General features: G+C 48.4%; 1 protein-coding gene across 11 annotated transcripts in view; it reads right to left on the reverse strand.

The window, feature by feature from the left end:
• Positions 1-25,813, reverse strand: part of ST3GAL3 (ST3 beta-galactoside alpha-2,3-sialyltransferase 3) — a 382,649-nt gene that overhangs the window by 63,180 nt on the left and 293,656 nt on the right. The window lies entirely within an intron of this gene.

Below are 25,813 nucleotides of genomic sequence, written 5' to 3' on the forward strand. Positions count from 1 at the left end.
AAACGACTGGGAATTAACATTCAGGAGAAGAAAACAGACAGAGAGAACATTTATGATCATAACAAGAACAGGGAGAAGGTGACTGACAAAATGACTGATAATGACTGTGGATAGTTTCTCTCCATTTGAATCACGTTCTCTAGCCAACCCTTTTTGCATTCACCAAATCTCACACCTGTGAAAGGCCGATTCTCCTAGCTCTTGGCAGACACAGCTCTACAATGCTCAGGTTGCCTCATCCTCAGCTTCTCTGACAGATTGTTTACCTTGAGGAATACACACCCAGCTAGAAAAACAACAAAGAGTCTGGTGGCACCTTAAAGACTAACAGATTTATTTGGGCATAAGCTTTCGTGAGTAAAAACCTCACTTCTTCGGATGCATCCGAAGAAGTGAGGTTTTTACTCACGAAAGCTTATGCCCAAATAAATCTGTTAGTCTTTAAGGTGCCACCAGACTCTTTGTTGTTTTTGTAGATACAGACTAACACGGCTACCCCCTGATACTTGACAACACCCAGCTAGAACATTGTAGGTGTAAAATAAAATGGCTAAAGAAATAACCACGTCTGGAGGATCTAGGCCATGATTACCTGGTAGTATTCCGGATCTTTACATCAGAGGAAAGCCGAATTTAAACATGGGAAGAACTAGAGGGCTTTTAACCCATTAGCAGCCACAATGCAGTAACAAGACTTGCTGGCTGAGGTTGCCTGTTTGTCCCAGTGGCCCAGGAACCTCTTAATCCCGAACGGCAAGGGAACACAGAGGGTTACAGGCCTCTCGTGGGTCACAGTTTCTAGATTCATAGATTCCAAGGCCAGAAGGGACCATTGCGATCATCTAGTCTGACCTCCTCATAGCACAGGCCAGAGACCTGCCCCACAATAATTCCTAGAACACGTCTTCTAGATAAACATCCCATCTCGATTTAAAAACCCAGTGATGAAGAATCCTCCAAGACCCTTGGCAAATTGTTCCAGTGGTTAATTATTCTCACTGTTAAAAACTGACACCTTACTTCCAGTCTGAATTAGTCTAGCTTCAACTTCTAGCCATTGGATCACGTTAGCCCTTTCTCTGCTAGACTGGAGAGCCCCTTATTAAATATTTGTTCCCCAGTTAAATATAGACTGTGATCAAATTACCCCTTAACCATCTCTTTGTTAAACTGAACAAAGTCTATTTCTAGACTCCTTTAATCATTCTCATGGCTCTTCTTGGAACCTTCTCCAATTTATCAACATCATTCTTGAACTGTGGGCACCAGAACTGGACACAGGATTCCAGCAGCGGTCGCACCAGTGTCAAATCCAAAGGTAAAATAACCTCTCTGCTCCTACTCCAGATTCCTGTTTTTGCAGCCCAGGATTATACTAGTTCTTTGTTCCTAGAGGTATATATTTGCATTTAGCCAGATCAAAACACATACTGTTTACTTGTGGCCAGTTTGCCAAACAATCTAGATTACTCTGAATCAGTGACCTGTCCTCTTCATTATTAACCACTCCCCCAAGTATTGTGTTATCTGCAAACTTTATCAGTGATGATTTTATGTTTTCTTCCAGGCCATTGATAAAGATGCTAAACAGCATAAGGCCAAAACCTGATCCCTGTGGGACCCCACGGGAATCAGACCCACTCAATGATGATTCCCCAGGTCTGGGGTGTCCATTCTAGTTTACCAAAGGGTGTCAGGTGAGGTCTTGAATAACCTGTGCCACTCCGGTCATCAAAATCATTGCGACATGTATGTACACAAACTATACAAGGAGAAATGTATATATACGGAAGTTATGTTCCTGAAGTCGGTAGGTACTGGTCACCAGCGAAGGTGAAAAACAGGTTTTCTGCCAGACAAGAATGTTTATTCAGCGACCTGTTAATATGTAAATTGAGTGTGAGGACCTGATAGGCAGGAACTAAGGACTGGTCTACAGTGAAAAGTTCCATCGTCATAGTGAAAAATCCACACCTTGCAGGGACGCAGTTAAGCCAACCTAACCTCCAGTATAGACAGTGCTGGGTCAATGGAAGAATTCTTTCCTCAGCCCAGCTACCACCTCATGGGGAGGTGAATTCACTCTGCAGACAGGAGAGGCCCCTGGGCGCAGGAACTCTCCACACTGAAGTGCTGCAGCTCTGCTGCCAGACAAGCCCGAAGTGTCGACACGGTCAAAGAGAGAGAGAGAGAAACAGTGGGGGAGGAAGAACCGTAACTGGAGATGCACTTTAAAGGTTTGCGTGACTGTATGCAGGGAGCAGGGAAGACACCCAGGCACCCTTCACCAAGGAAGAAAGAAAAACAAGTGGTTTTGCTTTCTGGAAAAGGGATCTCAACCAGACTTGGATGAAAATGCTGAAGAGAATTTTGGGTGAGACAAAGCTTCAGGAAGTGAAGGTGCTAGTTCGGTTTATTCTCTAGAAAGTATTGTGATTTTGTTTTATATTTAACCATTTGTTTCCTACATTCTTACTCACTATTACTTGAATCTTTGATGATAAACTTATTCTTGTTTTCACTATAAATGTATCAAAGTGCTGTGGTTAAGCAAGGTGGTGGTCCTGAGCTAACCCAGACAAGTTGGTGTGTTCTCTCCTTTGGGAACAGCAGGGCTGGTAATTCTGTCAGTGCTCAGTGGAGAAGGGGCTGGACGCTGCAGGGAACGCTCTGTGAAGTCGGGGGCTGGGGTGTGCCTATTGTTACCTGTACAGAGAGTGCGAGGCCTGCAGAGGCCTGGCAGGCAGAGCTTGTGCTGCCAGAGACTGGTGGTTTGGGGGAGCTGACCCACAGCAGACACAGACAAAGCTGCCTCACACTAAGGGCAGGTGGTGGTGAAGTGACCCACAGCAGACACAGACAAAGCTGCCTCACACTAAGGGCAGGTGGTGGTGAAGTGACCCACAGCAGACACAGACAAAGCTGCCTCACACTAAGGGCAGGTGGTGGTGAGGTGCCTCACAACCTTGGATACCCCTAGGGAGCATCAGTCACACTCCTCATAGGATCGAGCCACAGAAACATGGCACAGAAACATGGACCTTCCAATATATATATGCTGCATGTGTCCACTAAGTACACAACTCCTCCTCCAATGCCGGAGGGAAGGACCAGGTGCATCTAGAACCATTTCAAGTACATGGAACATTTGCTCTGGACCCTGGCTACTCCCTCCACAATTCCACTACTTTTATCACTGTGAACTCTTGTTATTCCCCCAAAACCACCAAGCTGAATCTAAGCCCAAGATACAGTGAACTGAAGAACAGTGAAATTCTGCCTGCCTGTCCCTCAAACTGACCTCTGCAGTCAGTTACACATGTCCCTCACTCCGGCAGCAAAAAGTACAGACTGCCCGAGTCTTTCATACCCTCGCTGTGGGAAAGAGTAATTGACTGTGGAGTGGAACACTTCATAAATCCAGTGACAGCTGTACCCTGACAGATAAGGAAGCGGGGCCTTTGACTCATGTATAAAATGGATTAAGCATCTTTATTTACTGCTTTCTTCAAGTGTGGCGTCTACTTCTTAACAGACCATTGGGAAAACAGACTGTATGAGAAGGCATCCACATTTGGGTGAAGAACAACACACATAGAACAGCTCCAACAAATACAGGCCCCTGATTATAAATGGGGCCCTACCAATGTCACAGTCCATTTTGGTCAATTTCATGGTCATAAGATTTTAAAAATCATAAATTTCTATTTGACTCTGAAATGTCACGGTGTTGTAGTTGTAGGGGTCCTGACCCAAAAAGGAGTTGTGGGGGAGGGCTGCACGATTATTGGGGGTGGGGGGAGTATGTGGCACTGCCACCCTTATTTCTACACTGCTGCTGGGCAGCTCTGAAGGCATCGCAGAAGTAAAGGTGGGTGGCCATACCACGAGCCCCTAAAATAACTTTGTAACCTCCCCCCCCCCCCCCCCGCAACTCCCTTTTGGGTCAGGACCTCCAATTTGAGAAACACTGGTCTCCCCTGTGAAATCTGTATAGTAGAGAGGAAAAGCACACACAACACCAGATTTCACAGTCCGTGACATGTTTTTCATGGCCATGAAAGATATTAAACAAAGACTCTCAAACCCATTCTCAGCCATTTAGACCAATCCATCATAAACAGTCGCTGCTCCTACTGGCAGGAGGTAATGGTAAGGAATGGCACAGGGACAGTGCCTGTGGGGAAGCTCATTTTCTGCAGGCTCAGTCTTCCGGAGAAGACGATGCTGCAGGGAACATGACAGGAGCACTGTGACGAGCTCACAACTACTCCACTGCCTACCTCGCCCAGCATTAAGTACAGTATGGACAGCTTTAGAAATACCTGGAAGGAGCTTCTACTTTCTGCAGTACCAGCCCCACCCAGCAAGAGGTGATGTAGGGCATGAGGTGTATTACCAAGTCCCATCATTCCTTCAGCTCCCCCGGCGTTCCTTGTGCTCCCCAATGTCTTTAATCAGCATTTTGTGCTATTGTCTTTGACCAAGGCACCACAGCTCAGGTGCCTTGGTCCCACCATTTCCACCTCACACCACAGGTCAAACATTTTGTTTGCCTTGTCTCTGAGGATTATCCCCAACACACCTGAATTCCAAGGTAATTTACATAAAAAAGGAAATTTATTAGAACAATTGGGAGAAGCCCTAAACTCAGACAAGTACAAACATTGCTATGCAAAAGGTCCTGAATCAAATTCCCCTTTGCAAATACACACAAACTTTGGGGAAGTTCAGATCTGGAAAAAAAACTGCCCCTAGCTTTATAATAATAATTATATAGCAATAAGCAACATTACACAGCTGGTTGGGACAGGGAATGAGGATGCAGACTGTTATCCAAATGAAACAGTGTAAAATGCCCAGATGCCGTGACAACCATGTTATGGACCAATGTTCCACCTCAAAGGGGGCTGCACTTCAAAGGCAGATGAAGCTGTTTGTGTACTGTACACATTCTATGTCCACATGATAGGAGTGTTCTAAGCTTTAATTCAGATTGTGGCCTTGGTAAAAGTGATCTGAGAGCTTTGGATGGAAGAGCCTACAGAACTGCAAAGTTCTCCTTACAGCGCAGGTGGGGATTTGGTCCACTGCTTCTTTTCATCCGGCCCGCGGCAAGTCTCCGTGCCACAGGCCAGATGCCCCAAGCCTTGGCTCCCCACCGTGGGGCTGGGGCTGTGACCACCAGCTCACCGGCATGTCCCTGCAGCCCCTAGCCGGAGGAGCGACCAGAGAAGCTCTGCGTGCTGCCACTGTCCCCAGTGCCGGCTCCGCAGCTCCCATTGGTCATGTGAAACAGTATCAAAACCCTTGCTAATGTCAAGATATACCACATCTACTATTTCCCCCCATCCACAAGGGTTGTTACCCTGTCAAAGAAAGCTATCAGGTTGGTTTGATGTGATTTATTTTTGACAAATCCATGCTGACTGTTATCTATCACCTTATTATCTTCTAGATGTTTGCAAAATGATTGCTTAATCATTTGTTCCATTATCTTTCCGGGTACAGAAGTTAAGCTGACTGGCCTGTAATTCCCTGGGTTGTCCTTATTTCCCTTTTTATAAACTGGCACTAGATTTGCCCTTTTCCAGACCTCTGGAATGTCTCCTGTCTTCCGTGACTTTTCAAAGTCAATTGCTAATGGCTCAGATATCTCCTCAGTCAGCTCCTCGGAAACATCATTCTGGGATTTGTTAGCATAAGCATTAACACATATTTCAAGAGACCATTCAAGGTGAAGGGGCCTGTTAACACCCCTCCTATCATAGAGGGGAAAGAAAGGGAGGGGTTAAGTGAATGACAGATTCTTGTAATCGGCCATAAACCCAGTGTCACTGTTCAGTCCATGATTTTTGGTATCTAGCAGAGTTATTGCAATGAGCTTGGGGTTCATTAAACAAAACGCCAGGGAATAAGAAAGGAACCTTTTAAAAACCAACTAGAGAACGTCTGTGGTGAACTGCTGTGCACAGCTACATTGTGTTCTCACCCCTTGCTTCCAGGGCATGGCTCAAAATTCCTGGTGTTCATGATACTCTCCCTTATGAGGGAGTCTCTCTAAATTATATTCTTGTACAAACATCTCTCCACATCTTCCCTCCTAAAAAATCCAATTAGCTCTTATATACATATACAGAAACAGCTAACAACTATCTGATAACACATACGTTACCTTCTCAACTCTAGTACATTTCCATAAACCCAGCATGTCAGCTACCGAGAGAGGAGAGGTTACAAGCACGCTTACTTACTGCTAGTACCGTGCGGTGTGCACATTTCTGGATACAGAGAACAATAATCTGTGACTATTAAATAATCCTTTGACTGCCAGATAAGCAAATCAGCGCCTACCTTCTCATAAGGCTTTGGGGACTGGGCGAGGTCTCAGCAGCTCTGCCTGTTGGAATGGCTTGTATTTCAAGCACGAAAGCAGTTTCCAATCACAGAGTTTGACCCATGGGCAGTACACCACTGTGAGTCTGTCCCCCTATGTTCACCCTGTTTACAAAACTATAATGGCTCATTTGAAAACTCATAATTTGCCAATTATTGTCCTGGTAAAATATGTGTGGCAACATTGTATGTAAAGTTATAAGATTGTGCTATATAACATTACCGAGTCATGTCCCAAGTTTAGAAAAGCAGGCGCAAACCAGTTCCTTGAAGACAAAAAGCAAACAGACACCTCAGCCAGGTGTCAACAAAATCAAATGGACCATCACTTGGTTAAGCAGCTACTCTTTGGCAGAAAAAGGGCGTGAGCGAGAAATCTACATTTTGGCAAAGAAACAGTTAGAGTTTCCTTCCTCAAAGACCTGCTGTCTTCTGAAACCCAGCTGGAGATGATTTTCAAAGAAAAAGAGAGCTGTAAGAAAGGAGAACAGACGCTCCAAAATTCTCTTCCCCTTCTCTCCGCTCATGCCATCAACAACACTGGAAGGACAAGGAAATTAACACTGAATTGGGGGAGTGTCCTGGAAGAAAGGATTCCAGCCAGTAAGACTGCTAGACCATGTGCTGATAGAAACCTTTGCTTTGAATTCATTTAACTTATTAAGTTAGATATTAATTGCCTTTTTTTATTTTCTTGTAGCCAATTCTGACTTTTATGCCTCATGACTTATAATCACTTGAAATCCATCTTTCTGTTGTTAATAAACTTGTTTTATTGCTTTATCTAAACCAGTGTTTGTTTGGATTGAAGTATTTGGGAAACTCCATTTGGGATAACGAGATTTGTGCATATCATTTGCTGTTAATGAAATGACAGACTTTATGTGAGTTTGGTTTGTGCAGGAGGGAGCTGGGCAGCAAAAGACGCACATTTCTGGGGGAAATCTGGGACTGGGAGTTTGCTGGTGTTGCTCTGCAGTGCAATTCAAGGTGGCTGGCTATAGCACTCAGACATTATAGCTGGGAGAGAATGCTGGAGGCTGTGAGTGAGAGCAGGCCAGGAGCCAGGGCCGTCCTTAGGCATACGCAGCATATGCGGCTGTGTAGGGCACCCAGAAATTTGGGGCCCCAGCCTGTTCCGCTTGTGCTGTGCTCTGACTCCGCTGTCCCTACCCGTACGGAGGCTGGCCGGGGTTGTGTGCCGTTTGCACCCGGCGTCTTCCTTGTTGCACATGTGCAGAGTGAATCAGGACAACCAATCAGCAGTGCGGGTGGGAAATTTAAAAAAAAAAGGGGGGGAAGTGGAAGAAGTCCCCGGGCTCCTCCCCCTCGCCCACTGCTCACTCCCTTCAGCCTGCCCACTGGCCAGAGGGCTTCTCTCTGCCCCCTGCAAGATCAAGAAGGTAGGAGCTGGAGTGGGGATGTGGGTGCCGGGAGGGAGCCATGCGCGCTGGAGAGCAGAATCTCCTCTCAAAGCTGGGGAGGCGGGGAAACGCGGAAGGCCCTGGCCAGAGCTTCCATCACCTCCCCATGCAGATTAACACACAGGCCAACAAGGCATGTGCCCAGAGGCCCCCCCCCCCGGACAATATGGGACCCCCAGAAAAATGGGCACCCACGCAGACAGCCCAAGCCGCAGGGTGGAAGAAGCCCCGAGCTCGCCTGGGAGCCCTGGCAGAAACCACGCCGGGTGAGCAGTGGAGGGAAGGGCAGTGCTGGGCAGGGGTCCATGGTCAGCGGCGCTGGCTGGGGACCGCCTTCAGTGGAGCCCCCGCCTTCCCCTCCCCCGTCCCTCAATACCCCCCTCAGGTAACTTGCGCCTGGCCCCATAAATTCTAAGGACGGCCCTGCCAGGAGCAGTTGCGCTCACAGCAAAGCCGGTGTAAAAGGCACCCAGGTTGAAGAATTGAGGGGACACAGCTGTTCATCCGTCCAGACTGTACCCCGGGAAAGTCACAATCACCTCTCCTGCTCGTTCGCACTTCTCAGTTCCGAAATGACCCTCATGGGTCTTCTGTAGCATTTCTTTCTGGAGGCTCATTGGCATTACAACCTTGCTGCCCTTGAGAATCACCCGTCTATCAGAGTAAGTTCAGGTCTGTGGTTCCACTAGTCTCTTATACTTGCCCAGCAACTGCTTATTTCTTCAGGCCACCCTTTAATTGTCACTTCTTTCAGGGTCCCCCGTGCTTCAACTTCCTCTGTTTCCCGTCTTACTTGGTACAGTTTCTTGTTAGCTATGGGAATTGACTTTACAATCAAATCTACATAAGCTTGCATCTCTGTCTCTAAGATCTTTTCTGGGTTCACAGTGGGAGTCACCTCTCTGGAAAGTGCATCCACAGTAAACATGAATTTACTGGGCATGTAGGTCATAACCAAATCATACTTTTGCAGCTTTATCATCATTCTTTGAATCCTTAAGGTGAAGTCATTTAGCGGTTTGCTAAAGAATGCTATTGGTGCTTGTGGTCCATTTCAACACCCACTGTCTGGCCATAAATATACTGATTGACTCTCTCACAGGCAAACAATATTCCCAAAAGCTTGTTCTCAATTGGGGCATATCTGGTTTCTGCCTCAGTCAGTGATTTTGTGGCTTATGCGATTGGTTGCCAACAATCACTGTGTTTCTGTAAAATCACTGCACCTAACCCAGACAGTGAAGCATCTGCTGAAATTTTAATAGGCTCGCCTGGCGCATAGAACTTCAACACTGGCCCTTGCAACAGTTGTTTCAACCCTTCCCATGATCCCTCCTGTTCTGCAGCCCAGTATGTTCTAGCAGTCTCCTCAAAGCCGCCGCTATTGTAGATGGACTTGGTACCAAGATAATTAACCATTCCCAGGAACTGCTGGAATCTTTCTTTGACTGGGGACATGGTATCATTTCAATGGCTGAAACCTTCATTTTATTAGGTTTTACACCTTGGTTGGAAATAAAATCTCCAACAAAAGTCAGTTCTGTAGCCCCCTAGGATACATTTCTCTCTATTTAGTTTCAAGTTTGCAACTCTACTTGCATCCAAGACTTCCTGAAGTCTACAATCATGCTCCTCTTTAGTTGAGCCCCGGATGATGTCGTCCTCCATTGAGGTGTTGGCACCATTAATATATCTATAGATCGTATGTATGGTTTTGTGGTATAACTCCAGTGAAGCTATGCCGAAGGGTAGGCGTATGAATCTGTATCTTCCAAACGGGGGATAAAATGTGCATAGTTTTGAGCTTTCTTTGGTTAATTTTAGCTGCCAAAATCCTGAGGATGCAACCAATTTACGGAAATACTGAGCATTTGCAAATTGAGCCATCATTTCTCCTCTGGCTGGCAGTTCGAAATGTTCTCTTTTCACAGCCTTGTTGCGGTATCTTGGATCTAAGCATATGCAACAGTTGGCTGTTATTTTTCTCCATTCCATTGGTTCCTCAATTTCTTGCATTACTTGGGGTGCGTCTATCCTTGCGAGCTCAACCTTGAGTTTCTCACAAAGTGAAAATGACGCCTTTCTCCATGGATGGATGACTGCATGGAGATGCCTGGTTATCTGGATTGCACGTTCACCCTGCAAGCAACCCAAACTGTGAAAAGTATCATTATATTCCCGAATGATCGTCTCATAGCCAGGTTCAGTATGATCTTGTAGTGAGAGCTTTTTCGCAGGTGACCAGGCCTAAAATTGGTGTCCGCTCCTTTGGCACTACAACGAACAGGCATCTATACATGATGTTTTTATAGTTGATGCTAGCAATGCACCTCCCCTTCACTGGTATATTTGTTTCAGAATAACCAGTTACTTTATTTTTGTTGGTCTCAGTTTTGGTCTTATTTTCAGTTTTTCATAATCTTTCCAGACAGAATATTAACTTGAGCTCCTGTGTGCAGTTTGAGTGGAATAATTGTTTCATTCACTTTTACAGGCAGAATCCAGTCTCTCTCATCAGGTTTGCTTGATCTCAGCATGTCTACGTAAAACTACTCAATGAGGTTGTCTTCAACTGAATGCACTTAAACTTTTCTGCAATTGAGATCTGCAGCATTTTGCAAAATGATTATTTCTCCCATATTTATGACAGTTTCCCCAAGGAAAAACACTGGTTTGGGCCATGCTGTGATAAGAACATAAGACCGGACATACTGGGTCAGACCATAGGTCCACCTAGCCCAGTATCCTGTCTTCTGACAGTGGCCAATGCCAGGTGCCCCAGAGGGAATGAACAGAGCAGGTAGGTAATCATTGAGTGATCCATCCAATCACCCATTCCCAGCTTCTTGCAAACAGAGGCTAGGGACACCATCCCTGCCCATCCTGGCTAATAGCCATTGAGGGACCTATCCTCCATGAACTTATCTAGTCCTTTTTTGACCCCTGTTATAGTGTTGGCCTTCACAACACCCTCTGGCAAGAATTCCACAGGTTGACTGTAGGTTCTGTGAAGAAATACTTCCTTTTGTTTGTTTAAACATGCGGCCTATTAATTTCATTTGGTGACCCCTAGTTCATGTGTTATGAGAAGGAGTAAATAATACTTCCTTATTTACTTTCTCCACACCAGTAATGATTGCATAGACCTCTATCATATCGCCCCTTAGTCGTCTCTTTTCCAAACTGAAAAGTCCCAATCTTATTAATCTCTCCTCATACGGAAGCTGTTCCATACCCCTGATCGTTTTTGTTGCCCTTTTCTGAACCTTTTCCAAGTACAATATATCTTTTTTGAGATGGGGCGACCACATCTGCATGCAGTATTCAAGATGTGGGCGTACCACGGATTTATATAGAGGAAATATGATATTTTCTGTCTCTTATCTATCCCTTTCTTAATGATTCCCAACATTCTGTTCGCTTTTTTGACTGCCGCTGCATATTGAGTGGATGTTTTCAGAGAACTATCCACAATGACTCCAAGATCTCTTTCTTGAGTGGTAACAGCTAATTTAGACCCCATCATTTTATATGTATAGTCGGGATTATGTTTTCCAATGTGCATTACTTTGCATTTATAAACATTAAATTTCATCTGACATTTTGTTGCCCAGTCACCCAGTTTTGTGAGATCCCTTTGTAGCTTTTCACAGTCTGCTTTGGACTTAACTCTCTTGAGTAGTTTTGTATCATCTGCAAATTTTGCCACCTCTCTGTTTACCCCCTTTTCAAGATCATTTATGAATATGTTGAATAGGACTGGGCCCAGTACAGACCCCTGGGGGACACCACTATTTACCTCTCTCCATTCTGAAAACTGACAATTTATTCCTACTCTTTGGTTAAAAGATAGGAAACAGTTACCGATCCATGAGAGCACCTTCCCGCTTATCCCATGACAGCTTACTTTGCTTAAGCGCCTTTGGTGAGGGACCTTGTCAAAGGCTTTCTGAATATCTAAGTACACTATATCCACTGGCTCCCCCTTGTCCACATGTTTGTTGACCCCTGTAGTGAGTCGGTGTGGCGCCACTCCGTCCCGCATAGGGCCGAACTTCCCCTAAACCCAACATGGGCGGAGCCACTGGGTCCGGCGCCCGCCCCTCCGAGGTCACGGCCCCCACCCGGAAGTATAAAAGCCCGCCTGCAGAGCTCAGTGGAGCCCAGGCCGGCAGAGAGAGCAGACGTCCCGGGCCAAGCTCCCGCTTGGGAGACAGCCGCAGGCCGCAAGCCGCCTGCTACCCCACCGCGCCAGTCGAGCCTACCTCTCGCCAGGTACCCCGAGGAGGACTGGCCAAGCCTGCCCCGGGCCAGGCACCCCGAGGAGGACTAGCCAAGCCTGCCCCGGGCCAGGTACCCCGAGGAGGACTGGCCAAGCCTGCCCCGGGCCAGGTACCCCGAGGAGGACTGGCCAAGCCTGCCCCGGGCCAGCTACCCTGGTGGAGAGCTGCCGGACCTGCCCCCAAGCCCTGCACCAGAGGTGGAGCTGGTAGTGATGGCTAAAGTTAAGGTTCCCTAACATTTTCCATTATAAGACCCTATTTTCAGTTGCTTATAACTTTGCCAAACTTTAACTATTCAGGTGGACAGTTTCCATGCCAGGTGCCTGCCTCAGGTTGATTTTTTTTTCTAAATAAAATCAGCAAAAATGATGTAGCCATATCCAAGAACAAGATTAGAAAAAAATTCAAATGTTTAATTGAGTGCATCCATGCTCTGAGGCGGGGCACTTAATTTGGCAGACGGTCATCCTCGGCTCAGACAGCTCCTTGAGCCTATCACCATAAGGCAGGTTTTCTAATCCTTTAATCATTCTAATGGCTCTTCTCAGAACCCTCTTCAATTTATCAACATCCTTCTTAAGTTATGGACACCAGAACTTGACAAATTATTCCACCAGTGTCAAATGCAGAAGCAAAATAACCTCTCTGCTCATACTCAAGATTCCCCTGTTTATGCTGTGACATTCTATACCTTGGGGGAGTGTACTATAACCCCCATATTCCTCATTTTCATATATTCATGATCTTAAATATAAAGCATGCCTTGTAAGGTATCAGGGGAAAGGTTATAATCTGCTGAAAGTCATTTCTCTATCCATAGATGTGTATCATCAATGCATATGAAGTTATGAGACTTGTGTTGTATGGTGGTCACTAAAACATGCTCTAAATTGGGGAACCAGCCAGATATTAGCTCCCAAGAGACAACAGCAAGGGAAGTAACCAACGCCCGGGCGGGTGTCAAACAGCCCATCACCAGCCATTGTCCAACAAGGGAGCTACAATGCGATGACTCATCTGCATGAGGCCCCACCCGGGGAATTGCTCAGCCTTGCCTGGAGACTCAGCAATGCCCATTAGACAGGCCTGGACTTGTGTTCTCCAAGCACCTGGACAGAGGGTATAAAACAGAGTGGACACATACTGGGCCTTTCTCCTTCACGCTCTACACTGCAAGCAACAAGGACGCTGAAGACTTGAGATTCCAACTGAGGGGACTGGTCCAGATTTCAAAGGTGAAATCTGTGTACTATGAACTGCAATATCCAGTGGGGTGAGAAAATCTGCTTAATCTAGATGTTGCCCCGTCTAATAGGGTTGAGAGTTTAGACTGCCTGCTTAGATTTTATTTTATTTTGGTAACTAACTCTGATTTTTAGCCGACCACTTAATATCACTTAAAATCTATCTTTTATAGTCAATAATTTGTGTTACTGTTTATCTTTCCCAGTGAGTTTGCCTGAGGTGTATGGCAAATTTGTTCAGGTTTGACAAAGGCTGGTGTATGTCCACTTCCCATTACTGAAGTGGTGAACCAATTCATAAATTTGCACTGCCCATCTTGAGTGGTGCAAGACAGTATATTCCTGAGGTGCACGGCTGGGAGCTGGGGGGATTTGGCTCTGATGCCTTTCTCTGGGTGATTCATGGGTGGCTCTGGGAGCATTCATGCAATCTAGCTGGGTGTGGGGCTCCACATGCGGTTGTGCCTGGAGGGGTTTGCTGCTGGTCACTAGCAAGGCATTGTGAGAGACAGCCTGGGCTGGAGAGAGTTCAGGGGGCACAGCGGTCCCACAGTCCCAGGCTGCACCCTGAGAGGATCCCGTCACATATCCTAGGATCACATTAGCTCTTTTGGCCACAGTGTCGCAGTGGGAGTTCACTTTCAGCTGATTGTCCACCACGACCCCCAAAACTTTTTTAGAGTCACTACTACCCAGGATGGAGTCCACCATCCTGTGAGTATGGCCTGCATCCTTTGTTCCTAGATGGTCACATTTACGTTCCGCTATATTAAAAAGCATATTCTTTGCTTGTGCCCATCTTATCAAGCAATCCAGATCTCACTGTGTCACTGACCTGTCCTCTTCACTATTTTCCACTCCCCCAACTTTTGTGTCGTCTGCAAACTTCATCAGTGATGATTTTGTTATCTTCCAGGTCATTGATAAAAATGTTAAATAGCATAGGGCCAAGACCCTGTGGGACCCCACTGGAAATGCCTGCTCAATGATTTCTCCTCGATGTATTACATTTTGAGACCTATCAGTTATCCAGCTTTTAACCCATTTAATGTAACCAACATGTACGCCATGTTAATTTTATAATCATTCTATATTTTTTAATCAAAATGTTATTCAGGAACAAGTCAAATGCCTTACAGAAGTCTAAGTCTATTTCATCAACATTATTACCTTTATCAACCAAACTTGTAATCTCATCTAAAAAGGTATCAAGTTGGTTTGATCTATTTGCCATAAACCCATGTTGATTGGATTAATTACATTACCATTCTTTATTAATTAAGTCCCATATTAGCTGCTCCGTTACCTTGCTTGGGATTGATGTCAGACTGCTAGGTCTATAGCTACACAGATCATCCCTTTATCCTTTATAAATATTGGCACAACATTCGCGTTCTTTCCCACTGTTCCAAGAATTATTGAAAATCAACAATAATTCTCCAGCAAGCTCCTCAGCCAGCTCTTTTAAAACTCTTGGATGCCAGTTATCTGGACTTGCTGATTTCAAAACATCTAACGTTAGTAGCTGTTTAACATTCTCCTGAGATACTAGTGGAATGGAAGGCATTTATCATATGATACGGCTACCTCATCTGTTTTTTCCACAAATACACAACAGAAATATCTGTATATATATCAGTTGAGATCTGCTAGAGATTGGCTGAGAAAACAGTTCTAAGCAGCACGTGCTTGCTCAAGCCCCGGGCTACAGGGCTGGTGCAGAACTTTCTCTGAAATTGCTCCACCCCAACTGCCGAGCTACTGAGACACTGTCATTGACAGCAGGGAGACTCTCTCTCTCCTGTACTCTCAATAGTCCTCCTGCACTGCCACTGAGGCAGCAGGGAGCAGGTGATAGAACCTGACTTGAGTGAAGAGGGATGAAGAGAAGAGATGGGTAGGCTGAGGATGGAAAGACAAGGGTAGCATGGGACACTTGGGGCAGGGACACCGGGAGAAGGCTCTGTTACCACTAAAAAACACTCCTCTTCGGAAACTGGAACATAAGCAGGGGGTCCTGATTCCCAACATTTCTCTGCTGCCAGTAAACAGCTGGGAAACTTACCCAGCATCACATATGAATGAGGATGATAGAAAGAAATCCTGAATAGCCACCGACTTATTGAGCACCATCCTGTGCACAGAATGAGGTAGGAGTACACGATCCTGTAATTAAAACAAGCCCAAGGGGTAGAAGCCAGGTTACATGCACAACCTGAATTACGGCCTTTCCTAACTTTTGAGTGCTTGACTCTGCAAACAATCTAAAAAGAGCAGTAACTCTCTCAGAGGCGACACATAACTGTTGATAGTTGGGGGGCAGGGGCTCTGACTGCCCCATGCATTGCTGATGGGTGTAGAACAGAAGTTTTTCAAACTGTGGTGCACCCCATAAGGGAGCAGGGAGGAACATTGGGGGGAGGAGCAGCTTGGCCTGGCAGCTAAGGCTGGCGACGCCAGGCAGCTCGGCCAGCCCCATGGAGCAGGGCTCAGGGAGGAAGTGCCACTTGCACCCAGCTCACCTTAGAAGCTATAGCCAGATGGAAGGTAGGGCAAGCAGAGCTGCAGTGTGAGGGGAGCAGATTTCCCTGGGCCCAGCCCCTGCTACAGGAGTGGGAGAGTGGCCTCTGCCCTGGGCACAGGCATGGGACGTTCGCCCCTGGGCAATCGGCAAAGCGGGCAGAGGGAAGTGCAGCAGGGAAGGAGAAGCAGTCCCATGTAGTGTGTGTGGGGGCTCAGCCCTTAGCCAGCCGACCTGCTGCTTTCCCCTCCCCGCCCTGCACGGACAAATGGTGAGTGCTGCCGTCAGGGGGAACTGCTGCCTCCTCATGGTGTCCGGGGGGAAGCAGCCCGAGGCCTTGCCCACTCCCACTGCCCTATGGGGCAGAGTCTGCAGTGGTCCCTCTGGATGGGTCCCCTCACAACACTGAGCTGTTGCAAAATGGAAGGTAGAAATCGGGTGGGGGGGGAGGGACCCCCCTCTAACTATCTATTGCCTGGACTACATCTCCAGCAGTTTCTGAAGAGGTTACAGGAGTTAAATGGAAACTGGTTTTAAGCTACAAACAAAACCTTAACCACCACCAAAGCTTTTTGCTTTGCGCTTTTCAGAAAACGGTAACTTAAAAAGCATAACCTAGTTTGGTTTAACATCCCCCCTTGACTGAGTTCCAGAGTGGCCCTTTAAGAGCAGTCTGAGGTTTGTGTTTCACTTTAGTTTTACAAGTATTTTCTATGTCCACTTAGCCTCTGGGCATCTTGGTTCCCAAGAACAAACCACCCTCAAAAACAGATAAGGCCTCGCCTTTGGTAGCCAAATAAACTGCTATTACTGGGAAACCGGCGGCTGCACACACCCTTCCTCATTGCCAAGAGTCATCAGCCAAAGGAAGGGCCCTGGGGGACTGCCCCTTACTAAGAGAACTCACCCGCTGGTGACCAGTGGGATGTAAGTCAGCTCAGGCACCTGGTGGCAGGAAGTTCAGGGTCTTGGAGATGGTCGCCAAGCCCCCATATTGCAGCCAGATGTAAGCAGGTCTCCAGGTGCAGAGCACAGGTGTTCCGTGTGCTGTAGCTGGCACAGTGGGATGCCAAGGAGGAAGTGCAATGGGAATTGAGCTGAAGCTGGGTGCTCCGGGGGAGAGGACAGCAGGGTTGACCTGAGGTATTCACCAGGGAATGGAGGAATTTGCAGGAAGTAGCTAACGGTTCCCTCTCTCCCTGGGAGGTATCCAGCAGAAGGCTCTGGGATCAGACTGACGTTGTGTCAGTCATTCACCCATGTGGCTGTTTGGGCATCTGGCTGCTCCTGCTTGGAGGGCTCTCTGCATTCCTCACTGCGGTGCTTTCTCGCCGTTTGCAAGTTATTACATCAGGATTTCCTCACAAGAGTGTCAGAGTGTGAGAAATACAGCCCTGCACATGAAGATAGGAAATTGACAGCACCCATACGGAAGCCAGGGACTGGGCGTGATGGCCAGGCTCTCCTTCCTCCCATACTCCAGTGCCTTCCCTGAATTACAGCCTTAACTGGCATCCCTCCGCAGCCCTGGGAGCAGGCCCTGCACCTGCACCGCCCTGGAATGCCGCAGAGAGCAAGGCTGGACGCACTCGTCTGAGCAAAGCCAGCTTGCATCTGATTGTTCTAAAATGTCAGCATTCCCTAGGCTGCTTTGCAAGGCCTCAAAGGCTCCTGTTACTATGCATTAAAGGGCACGTGTCCGTATCCCCCAGAAACACACACACAAGTCAGGCTGCAGCTGTCCAGGGCCAGCTTGGAACTCCCCCCATCCCGCAGGCATCTGTGTGGCTTTACCAGGCTCTGGATGTTACTGGGGTGATGTTTAACCCAACAGCAACAATGGAGCAGTTTTACAAGGGGCAGAAAAGCCAAAGGGAGTAGATTGAAACAGGAATGGGATAGAGGGGAAGGGGAGACGCCACAGAGGATTTTCTACACGTGGGTGGCCCTGCGCGAAGAGCTGGGCAAATACCTGTGGTGCTCTCAGATAGCTCAGGGTAGATACAAAATACCTGTGGATATTACCAGCTCTGGGCCAATCACCTGCCTGTTTTGGTGCTGTCAATACGGCTGTTCCTCTGGCCCTTCGGTAGTGCTACCTCCCTAGCTGCCTGTGTCTCCCTTTCTCAACTCTGCAGGCTCCCTTCCATCTCTCACTAGCTCCTCATCTCACTCCCTTCCACGGCTTGCGGATCCTCCTGCGGAATCTCCTTTCTCTCTGTAACATTCTCCTCGGGAATTTCACTAGACTGAATCTGGAAAGAAAATACAGAAGAAGGTGAGAAGAGTGTTCCTCACATTGCTACCTCTGCAGCAGGCAAAGTCTCAAGATTGGCCTTCTTGACAAAGGGCCGAAGGAAACGAGTTCCTGGCACATAATTACCGGCGTTCTCACCAATATGGTTTGGTTCTGCAAACCCAGCAGTTGTGTGATGTATCTCGCGGTTTGTGGTTTTGTTCCATAGCTCGCCACAGGTGCACAGCAATGCGCTGCAAACCACAGGCAGCCTGCTACTAACGCTGCCAGCTCCGAGCCCCGTTGCTGCGGCTGCTCCCCTAGGGCAGCCTCTATTACATCTAATAGATGAGCACTCTGATGGGACACAGATGTGCAGTGAAGTTTCCCAAGCAGTTACTTCCTTCCCATCACAGAATCCTGGCGTAGGTGGCGGGTACGATAGGCCAGGGCAGGCTCAGGCCCCTTGGCCTAGCTGCAGGATGCCGGTTGCAGGGTTGCACAAGGATGTTGTTGCTGATTATGATGTCCCATGCAGGTTCCGGGGCGGCGGAGGCAGCCGTATGTGCTACTCCCTGAGCTCCAGGGAGAGGACTGATGTGCCTCCTCAGCCGCCCCAGAACCTGCATGGGGCATAGGAAAAGCTCAGGTGGTTCTTCGGGAAGAGACACACTTTCCCTGCGAGGCGGCTTGGGGTCTCAGAAGGGGAGGCGAGGTGCTGCTGGGGGGGGGGCCCTCTGGCCGTCCTGGGAGGGGTCCCTCTGGTTGCGGGGGAGGGGTGGGGCCTCTGGTGGAAGGAGGTCTGGGGGGACTAGCCTCCCCAAAGGGAGGGTCCACCTGCTACCCATGAATCCTGTCCCTCTTTAGGCTGGAAAGAGGGAAACAGGACAACTGACAAGCACCACCCACATTTCTCTGCAGCCAGATTCATGAGCTCCTTTCAGCTACCACCTCCGGCCCTGGGAAAGGCACCTCTGGGTACAACAGAGCAAGCCCCAGAGTGCAGTGGCACCCCCGGGGCAAGTTCTGCTGTAAGAGCACAAGTGGGAGAAGGATCTGAGCCCCAGCCCAGAGGCAGTCACAGCCTCAGCTCACCAGCAGCAGCAGATCACCGTAGAGCGAGGGGTGATGCTGCCTTGCCCGTGGGGACACAGTGTGCCGCCTCTGGGTAGGAGGCCACTGAATCTAGCAGCACTTGCCCTGCAAGGAAAGCAAGCAGGACACTTGTTAAGGGCATGGGCGGTGGGTGAACTCCTGGCTTGGGGAGGGGGAACCCCAGCCCTGCCCCTTCCGCGCCCACCAGAGCCCCTCTCCTGGCCTTCAACCCCCCAAACTGTGCCAAGCTCATCATCAGAAGCAACCTCCCCACAGAACAGGACATGCCAACTTAAAGCACCAGACCTGCCAGAACAACAGATGGAAAACCTGCAGACACACCTCCACTGCTACAATAATCAACACCCCCACAACACACCTTTCGAGATCCCTGGGACCATGGGATGCATGCCCATCACAACATGTGGTGTACCGCATCCAGTGCACTAAATGCCCCAGTAACAATTATGTGGGTGAAACCAGATAATCACTACGGTCTTGAATAAATTCATACAAGAAAATGATAAAAGACAAAAACACCGTGGCACATGTGGGCGAACACTTTTCACAAAGTGATCACTCTGTATCTGACCTCTCAGTCCTCATCCTCAAAGGACACCTGCACAGTGCTTTCAAAAGACGAACCTTGGAGCTTGAATTCATAACTTTGCTAGACACTAAAAATAATGGACTGAATAGAGTCACTGGATTTATGGCTTATTACATAACAATCCCCCACTTACCTCACCTACCTTCTGCCCCACCCCCTTCCTTCCTCCCCCACTATGACTGGAGGGGTGGTAACAGGCCCCTCCAACCTTGAACGGTCCTTTGAAATATGTGTTAACTACTAATGCTAAACAATCTGTTCCACTTCCACGCTATGTAGCTGTGACACTCTTAGCACCTTCCCCAGCCCTGAGGAAGAGCTCTGTGTAAGCTCAAAAGCGTCTCTCTCTCATCACAGAGAAGTTGGTCCAATAAAAGCGATCACCTCCCCCATCTTGTCTCTCTAGTATCCTGGGACCCACATGGCCACAGCAGCCCTGCCTGCGCTGTCAGCTACCTGGCTCCAGCTGTCCTGTAACACGCTGTGCACGTCTTTGGCACTAGCTAAAGAGTGAATAAAGAGGCAACGAGCGCCAAACGACAAACACAACCTGGGGGGCCAGACCACCCTGCAGTGTTGAGGACACTGGCCCAGCGGGGCAGGGATGCATAGGGGCCCTTCCCTTTTTTCTCCAGGTCCTGTTTTAAAGGGAGGGCCAGCCCCACTCACAACCTGGGCCCTCTCCAGAGCCCAAACAAAGCCCTGTCCTTCCGATTCTGTAAGCAGCTCATGTAAGGGAAGCAAGGTCACACTTTTTAATGAGGCACTCCACCTCACTCAGCTATGACAATCCGATAAGGTGGAAGAATCCAGCCACGAATTGCTTAATGCACATCTCAGTGTCTTTCAATAGTAAAAGCAGTGGGGTTGCTACAACATACATGAAACTGATAAAGGCCCCCATATCTCCCATGCTCCCCACTCCTCCGTCCTTACAGAGCACAATGGCTCCTTGGCTGGCCACTTATAATAAAGCACAAGGTGAAGGTACGCAGATCCCCCCCCAATCTTACCTTCCTAAAGCAGATCACCTGCCCCATGGCAGGGGAACACACTTCTCCAGTTAGCCGGTGTCTGACCTCTGTACCGTACATCGCCCAAGGTCCCCTCCCAGTCACTAGCTGAGTCTTTGCAAGACACTCTTAAAGGAATCATAGAATATCAGGGTTGGAAAGGACCTCAGGAGGTATCTAGTCCAACCCCCTGCTCAAAGCAGGGCCAATCCTCAACTAAATCATCCCAGCCAGGGCTTTGTCAAGCCTGACCTTAAAAACCTCCAAGGAAGGAGATTCCACCACCTCCCTAGGTAACCCATTCCAGTGCTTCACCACTCTCCTAGTGAAAAAGTTTCTCCTAATATCCGACCTAGACCTCCCTCACTGCAACTTGAGACCATTACTCCTTGTTCTGTCATCTGGTACCACTGAGAACAGTCTAGATCCATCTTCTTTGGAACCCCCTTTCCGGTAGTTGAAAGCAGCTATCAAATCCCCCCTCATTCTTCTCTTCTGCAGACTAAACAATCCCAGTTCCCTCAGCCTCTCCTCATAAGTCATGTGCTCCAGCCCACTAATCAAAGAGAGAAAAATGGCAAGACCTTCCTCCCACAAGAACCTGAGCAGCACCTTGGCTAGGTTCCCAGACATGCCCAATTATTAAAAGTAACCAGCAATTTTTGACTTCCAGAGGCTGGAAGCTCGGTACTTTCTGAAAACCAGGCCCCTTTCCGGTAGCTCAGGCTAGGCACTCCAAATTGCTAATCGGTTTTGGAAATCGTAGGCTCCAGCACTAGGCAGACGCTGCTGGATCACTGAATGTGTACATTATTTGTGTCACAAAGATGTGAAATACTGCGGGGCTTCCCCTACCTTTCAACCTGCTGCTTTCAGCTGTGTATTTCCCATTCCACCCCATGTGCTTCTGTACTGCCTGCACTACAGCAATAAACAGAAACGCTCTGAGGCTGACAGCATGGGAAGTTCACCAAGAAAACAAGGCACCTCAGAAGGTTATTCTCTCTCACTGGGGGTGGGTGTCACTCAGATACACTTTCACCTCCTTCGTCCCCCTGATGTTTTCCCACTATGAGGCTTTGATCTTCCCAAGTACTGAACTCAGAAATGCCGCACCAAGGAAAGGAAGTTTTTAAAGAACCAACTGATCAGACATCAGGCTTCATCCTCAATTTGATTTTGTTTTATTCTTTCTGGAGAGCATGGACTCTGGCACATATTTAAGAACATAAGAACTGGGTTAGACCATGGTCCATCTTGCCCCGTATCCGGTGTCTGACAGTGACCCACACCAGAGCTTCAGGTGGAGTGTACAGAACAAGGTAATTATGGAGAGCTCCATCTGTCTTCCACTCCTGGCTTCTGGTACTCAGAAGTTTAGGGTCTTCCCGAGCATGGAGTTGAATCTCTGACCATCATGGCTAATAGCCATTGGTGGACCTACTCTCCATGAGCTTATCCAGTTCTTTTTGAACCAGTTATATTTTTGGCCTTCACAACCCATAGCAATGAGTTCCACAAGTTAATTGTGCATTATGTGAAAAAGCACTTCCTCTTGTTAGTATTGAACCTGCTACCTATTAATTTCATGGGCTAACCCCGGTGTTTGTACTGTGCGAAAAGGTAACACTTCTCTATTCACTTTTTCCACACCAGTCATGATTTTATTGACCTCTATCATATCTTTCCTCAGTTGTCTCTTCTCTAAACTCAACAGCCCCAATCTTTTTAGTTTCTCCTCATGTGAAAGCTGTTCTAGACCCTTGATCATCTTTGTTGCTCTTCTCTGAACCTTTTCTAGTTCCACTGTATCATTTTTGAGATGGAGGAGTAGAACTGGCCCCAGTATTCCAGGTATGGGTGCACCATGGATTTAGCTAGTGGCATTATTATATTTTCATACTCTTTCCTAATTGTTCCTAATATATTGCTAGATTTTTTGACTGGGGTACTGTGCATTGGGTGGAAGTTTTCAGAGAACAATCCATGATTACTCCAAGATCTCTGCCTTGAGTGGTAACAGCTAATTTAGACCCCATCATTTTATATGTATAGTTGGGATTATATTTTCCAATGTGCATTACTTTGCATTTATCAACATTGAATTTCAGCTGCCATTTTGTTGCCCACACAACCAGTTTTGTGAGAACCCTCTCTATCTCCTTGCAGTCTGCTTTGGATGTAACTAACTTGAATAATTTTGTATAGTTAGCAGTTAGGTTGACACAGTGTTAGTGTAGACACGGTGTTAATTATGACGACTGTTACTGGCCTCCAGGAGCTGTCCCACACTTACAGCCCTGTAACTGAGCTGCTGTAGCGTGAGTGAAGCCACATCTCCATCGACGGGGGAACATCTCCCGTTATCATGGATACTCTCTTCCCAAGAGGTGGCAGCACTGCCGACAGGAGAAGGGCTCCCGTCAACACAGCTCTGTCTGCACCAGGGGCTAGCTCAGTATAACAGTGTTGCTCAGGGGTGTGGATTTCCCACTCTCCTAAGCAATGTAGTTTTACCAGCATAAGCTGGGAATGTAGACCAAGCCTAAAGCAATTAGCTGGCAGTGTCACTGATAATGCCTGAAGGCGAGCGTGAGGAAGTGAAAAAGCCACAGAAAGAAAGATGTGGCAGTCACAAGACCCTGCAGCGCCCCGGTTTGCACAGTTCACTGAGAACCTCCTGGCTCTCCCCACTCAGGTAGGGATGAGGCTATTCAATCCTCATCTCTGCAAAACACGCACTGTCACACTGACACAAGAACAGACAAGAGTGTTACAATACCACCTGTGGAGGGTCTGAAAAGGTAACTGGATTAGATCTGGACAGTGCATTCCCACTGGGGAATTACAATCTTTCCAAGTCACGTTGCATATCTGAGGAGCATAAGTAGGTACCAAGGCCTAGAAAATGCTATTCTATAAATGGGAAAATGAAATAAAACGCATCACCTCCACTAAACAGCTCAGCAATGAGAACGGGGGAGGAAATCCCCAAAAGCCGGCCATGTCCGGGAAAATCGGGAGGGCTCGGCCGGGGCCTCTTTGTCTGGGGTCGGCGGTGCGGGGCCAGGGTCGCGGGGCCGGGGGCATGGTGCCGGGCGAGCAGTGCCGGGCTGGGGGCCAGGCCGGGCCAGGGTCGCAGTGCCGGGCCAGGCTGGGCGCGGGGCCGGGCGGGGAGCCGGGGGCGCGGTGCCGGGCCGGGGGCGCGGTGCCAGTCCGGGCCCGCGGGGCCGGGAGCCAGGCCGGGGTCGGGGAGCCGGGCCGGGGTCGCGGGGCCGGGGGGTGCGCCGGGCCGCCGGGGGTGGTCAGCCGGGGTCGGCACCCCAGGGCCCGAGCCGACCCAGGCTGGAGCCGCCGGGGGCCAGCCTGGGCCGCGCCTCCTCCCCCCACACCTCCCTTACCTGCTACAGGCTTCCCGCGACTCAAATGTTTGCGGGAAGCAGGGGAGGGGGCGGAGACTTTGGGAGGGGGCGGAGTTGGGGCGTGGGCGGGGCCCCGGGGAGTGTCCTCCATTTGGAGGCACAAAATATGGTAACCCTAGTACTGTTAGAACTACCCGGGGAGACCCGGGCTGGAAGAGCAGGGGAGCTGAACCTGGGCCTCATGTTCATAAGCACTAAAATTCAGCTAATCAACGGGAAGGGGAAGTTCAAAAGAAACTAACAAATCCCCACCAGGTGCAGGCCCACAGCACCGTCCGAAAGCTGCAGCAAACATTTACAGAGGAATTCTAGACTCCTACTCAGTTCAGTAGGGCAGCACCAGCCTGTTCTGGAATTAGAGCTGGGAACGCTTTCCCACAGGAATGACGCAGGCCTAGTCTACACTAGCAGCGCTACAGCAGCCAGGTGAAAACTCTCCAGTCCGCATGATCAACCCACCTCTCTGAGCGGCCGTAGCTACGTCAGCGGGAGCAGCTCTCCTCCCGACATAGCACTGTCTATGCTGGTTGGTGTAACGACGTCAGCGTTACTTACCTGTCAGTGTAACTTCCATCGCTCAGGGGGTGGCCTATTCACACCCTGGAGTGACACAAGTTGTACCGACATACCCTACAGTGTAGACAAGCCCTCAGTGACCGATTTTCTCGCCCCACTACTTTCTTGTTTAAGGAGCAGGGAGGGGCAGTGCTGGACACTAAGGGAGTTACACCGGCACAGCTATCGCAGAGTCATTAGCCCACTGTAGCTATGCCAGTCAATTTCCCTTGGGGACAAGCTCTTAGAAAACGGTCTCTCATTGCGGAGACTGGGGCGGGATGTTCTGGAAGTTCGAAGCACTGGCTGATCCCACAGAACTTGGTGGTAAAATTCCCAGTGACAGTGGTGTGCTCCCACTAAGCACTTCTGAAATCCAGCCCCAGATTCCAGCGCTTGCTGTGTATGTCTCGGCCTCTTCGGCTTTTGTTCATTTCTGCTACAGTTTCCTCTTGAAATAAATTCATAGATTATAAAGAAGGGACCACTGTACTCATACAGCCTGACCTCCTGCCTAACAAGGCCCACAGGACTTCCCTGAATTGATTGCTGTTTGAACTAGAGCACATCACTTAGAAAACATCCAATCTTGTTTTAAAAACTTCCAGCGATGAACAGTCCACCAGGATCCTTGGCAAACTGTTCCAGAGGTTAATGACCCTCGCTGGTAAAAATGTGAGTCTTATTTCCAGTCTGAATCTGTCTAGCTTCAGCTCCCAGCCATTGGACTGCGTGAGATCTTTGCTAAATTGAAGAGGCCTCTATTGTCAAATTTCTCTTCCCACCATGGCACCTCCTGTAGACAGTGATCACATCACTTCTTAACCTTCTTGTTAAACTGAACAGATTGAACCCGTGTCTTTTACTTCAGGGCATTTCCTCCCGCCCCCGAATCCGTTAATCATTCTTGGGGCTCTTCTCAGAACTCGCCCTAGTGTTCCACATCAAGAATTCATTGTTCTAACGCTTCACCATATTCCCCTGCAAGAGTTTCCCACCCAACACCCTCAGGGG

This window comes from Malaclemys terrapin, chromosome 8 (assembly GCF_027887155.1).
Source record: "Malaclemys terrapin pileata isolate rMalTer1 chromosome 8, rMalTer1.hap1, whole genome shotgun sequence".
In the NCBI taxonomy this organism is placed as follows: domain Eukaryota; kingdom Metazoa; phylum Chordata; order Testudines; family Emydidae; genus Malaclemys; species Malaclemys terrapin.